The 4,033-nt window shown below is 39.4% G+C and overlaps 1 long non-coding RNA gene across 1 annotated transcript; it reads right to left on the bottom strand.

Annotated features, from left to right (window-relative positions):
* Positions 1-216: 216 nt before the first annotated feature.
* On the bottom strand, positions 217-3,213 carry LOC129046767 (uncharacterized). Its single transcript, XR_008508529.1, has 2 exons — positions 3,120-3,213; positions 217-2,271 (listed from the first exon to the last, which is right to left on the bottom strand). It is a non-coding gene; the product is annotated as an uncharacterized LOC129046767 (long non-coding RNA).
* Between the last annotated feature and the right edge of the window lie 820 nt (positions 3,214-4,033).

Here is a 4,033-nt window from a genome sequence, read left to right as displayed (position 1 = left end):
GCAGTAGCTGTTAGTCTACATGAAGAAACTGTTACAGGCACACCAAATAGATGATATGCAAATATACCATTGTGATTCATATGTTTCTTTAGGCTAATTTATATTTTAATGAATTTGGTCATTGGGAACTGAAGTACTTTAGCTTCAGAAATAGAGCTTGTTGAAAACCTTTCACTGAAATACATAAATTTCAAGGATGTTTTCAGCCAGCTCAAATCATTGTTGAGATCCTTTATTTAGTGAACCAACGCTTCAATAAATAAGACAGAGATACAACTTTTGTATAATAATCCATAATTTGATATATGAGAAATAGGGATAGCAGAGAAAGCCATGCCCACTGGGACAAGCTATTTCTGAAGTACAACACAGTTATAAACCACAATCTGAAAATTACTCTAAAATCACTTCGCCACTGTTTTGTGGCAGGTGTAGCTTCTTTCAGGAGATAATTCAAAGTAATTTGAAAGATGCCATCAAGATTGAATAGACAAGTTCTAGTCATAATTGGGAAACACAGGAGTGGCTCACGTGCCAGACAGGCAGGAATAGGCTGATGGGAGCACTCATAAGGTGGAAGTGGTCAGTGTTGCAGCCTTGTGCCACTAGAGCTGATCTGAGGAAGATCACCCACACCAAAACTCCCACAGATCTGAAAGAACTGTAAAACCAGCAAAGTTCTGACATTAGCATGCAACACAGAATTTTGGTGGGAAAATCCAGAACTCAGGTTGGTGAAGAGAATTCAGGTATTAATGAAACTGCTTTGGGAAGGGGTGCAACACACTTGCCCACACTGGGTGTCACACTGACTAGCCACTGCCTTCTGAATTAATATTGAAGCTTTAAGGCATGCATTTTCCTTGCAAAAAAAGCATTGAATTTGAATTTTACCTAGGCTGGATACAGTCCAACATCTGAAAAATGTAGACTTCCATTGTCAACACTCAGCTACAGAAAAATCTGAGCTTTTAAAGAAGCCCCTTGCACAACGGACATTTTGGAGCTCTGGCTCATTAGCTGTGGATTACTGAGCTCACTGCTGCTGGAAAGCCTGTGCTGTCATGGTCAAGCCAGAGTCATCTGTGGTGGCCACTGTTGGCTCTTTAAATAGATTACTTCAGTTTGGATGGGAAGAATATGCAGATCTAAGACCACAATCAGGAGGACAGGGAAAGACAGAGTGAGATTAGGAGAGATATCACTAGAAAACCTCACACGCTGAAAACAATGGCAGTAAAATCACAATGACAGAACAATCATTTATGTCATACCAGTTTGAGAGAACATCGATTTAAAAGGTGTAATCAGATACATTTATTGCAAGGACTAAAAAAATATGGAAACTGTGAAAGTGAATACAAATACATCCTTTGCTGTATTCAAACCAGTAGCATAGCTTTACCCAATTAGAATGAAATCCATCTTATAAGAAATATCTAATTAGATATGGTAAACTTATTTTATTTTAAAAGAAAGACATTGATGACTCCTAATTATACACATACATGTTCTCTAAGTAAATTACTCATTGTCTAAGGCATTACGCCCAACATGTCCTTATACAACAGTGGCATCTAGTGGCCAGCGGCCAGGCTCTGCTCCAGCTGGAAGAGGGAGACGGTCAAACGCTGGAGTAATGAAAAACAACACCGGGGTTTTTGTTTGTTTAATAGATCGCATTATTTCAGATAACGAAATACGATATGGATTATTATGCTCATGTTAATTACAGGCGCTTTAGCATCCTAGCAGAAGGCACGAACCGATTGATACTTGGACATTGGGAGAGGAAAGGGAAAGCCCATCCACTGCCAGTCCAATGGACACTAGGCTGTGCCAGGTGCTTTCTGCAATGCTAGCAACACCGACACATGTAGTCTCTTTCTGTACCTCCAGATTTGTTCCCTGTAGTCCATTTGGTCCAGGTTTATCATTCAAGTTGTGAGAATTTTTGCCGTCAACTGGGCGTTGAGCAGGGAGTGGATGAGACGGCCCCACAGCAGCACCGGCAGCAGCGGCAAGAGCGGCCCCGGGCGCCCCGGCAGCCCCGAGCCACCCCTGCATCCTCGCATCGAGCTGCTGTGCTCCATGGCCGCACCTCGGCTGCAGTCGGGAAAGCCTTCTGCAAGCCCCTTTGCTTCCTGTTAGCCACCCAACAGCACACCGGTGAGAATACAGCAGCATGGGCTGCCTCTGATTGCAGCACTAGAGATAAAACACCCACTGGAATAAATAATTACATTCTACAGACCCGCATCCTGGAAGTATCTGTAATTAATGAGAAACAGAAAAAAATAATGACAACATGTCCTAAAAGCAATGCATCACCATGACCCTGACTAACTTGCCATCAGCTGAGCGCTGCGTTTACCAGTAAATCTCATTTTATGAAAAATAAGAACTTTATATTCTAGAACTAGCTGTATGTTCTGGATAACAGCATTGTGAGTATACACTCTTGCTATAGATGACAACTACAGGCGTCAGTGAAAGCCGTGTTTTAAAAAGTATATGCCTCTGCGATCTTGTACTGATCTTATTGGTCAGACATGCAAACCCAAATAGTATTTCTCACTCCTCATTGTAACAGGCTACTCCTATTCCCAGAAAAGCCTTGGGGCTTGATACCAGAAGTCCTGAAACATCAGACATCATTCAATTGTCAGATTGGCAAGCTGTGATCTTGGTTATCTGTGATAACCAAATAAAATTCAGATTCCACCTCAACTCACAGGAATGCAGTACTATTTTTGAGAGTCTGTAAACTCAAACATATTCCTGGCAGATTTGAGCCCTTATTTCTTAACAAATAAATATCATAGTTGAGATAATTAAATAAATTTGGAATGTCTTTTTTTTGTGTGTTCTCAAAAAAAAATATATCACAATACATTAAACACGGATTTTCAGCATCATCCACTTATTACAACTAGTATCATCTTATATTTAATTTCTCCTGATCAATGACATTATGGAAAGTCAGAATATCTTGTAGAAATCAGCTGCTTTGTCCAGGTTTTTTGGAGGTAAAAGACAAGTCAAGGATTTCATGCACCAAACCTGATCTCTAACCAGTCTGGGATTTTCCCAATTCCCTGCTGCTGGGTCCCACTTACCCGGCTTTTCCTCTCAATCCAGCCATCCTGCGAAGGGCTGCACTAAGTCAGCATTCTTCGACTGGATTGTTCCAGTGATCAATAGAGAAAGGACAATGATTTATTTATAAAGCAGCAATGCAGCACTGCAAGAATTAGTTCTCTTCTGGAAACGTTTCCCATTTTACACATTTCCTACATAAAAGAATGCACAATAAACTTCAGCATGAATTGCAGTGCAAACCACATTTTAACTGTACTCCTTCATTTGCTTCTTTTTAGGAAGTATTGTGTGGTTTTGTTGTTTGGCTGGTGGGGTTTTTTAGGGGGGTGGCATAGGACTGTGTATTTATTTATTTATTGATTTATTTAAAGCTTGTTGTGTATTGATTTAGCAAGGAACAGGTAATAGCCATATCAATTTTCTCACAGTGAGATGTATTGGTAGAAAAACAATTTTATAACTAAACAGAAATGACTGATTTATTGGCTAGTATGAGCTATTCTATTATACATAGATTATAGAGCTGATTTATATAAATAACTTAAGCAAGGTCTGTATTTTAGATATGCTTCAACTAAGATAGGCAGTATTGTTAAAAGCAAAAGGGCCACATCAGCAGTATAACATACACTAGAAGCTGATATTTTGCATAGGAAATGGGATATATGTCTCTGAGTTCCTTATTATGTTGATTATTACATTTGGGAGAAATAACATTGAGTATTATTATGGCAGCTTGAGAAATAACAAGATATCCGAATCTGCAAAAAATACAGCTTGTAACAATCTGGGCACACACTCAGTGTTTCAGAAAAAGTAAATGTGATAGAAAGTACGTTTTATATCTTCAAGAAGAGATTTCCCCCCCACACCCCCCTTTTGGGTTGTATGTTTCTTCATAATCATCATTTTGCAATCTAATGTCAGAATG

The sequence above is a fragment of the Molothrus ater genome, chromosome 9, assembly GCF_012460135.2.
Source record: "Molothrus ater isolate BHLD 08-10-18 breed brown headed cowbird chromosome 9, BPBGC_Mater_1.1, whole genome shotgun sequence".
NCBI lineage: Eukaryota > Metazoa > Chordata > Aves > Passeriformes > Icteridae > Molothrus > Molothrus ater.
This window is presented reverse-complemented; position numbering and strand designations above follow the sequence as displayed.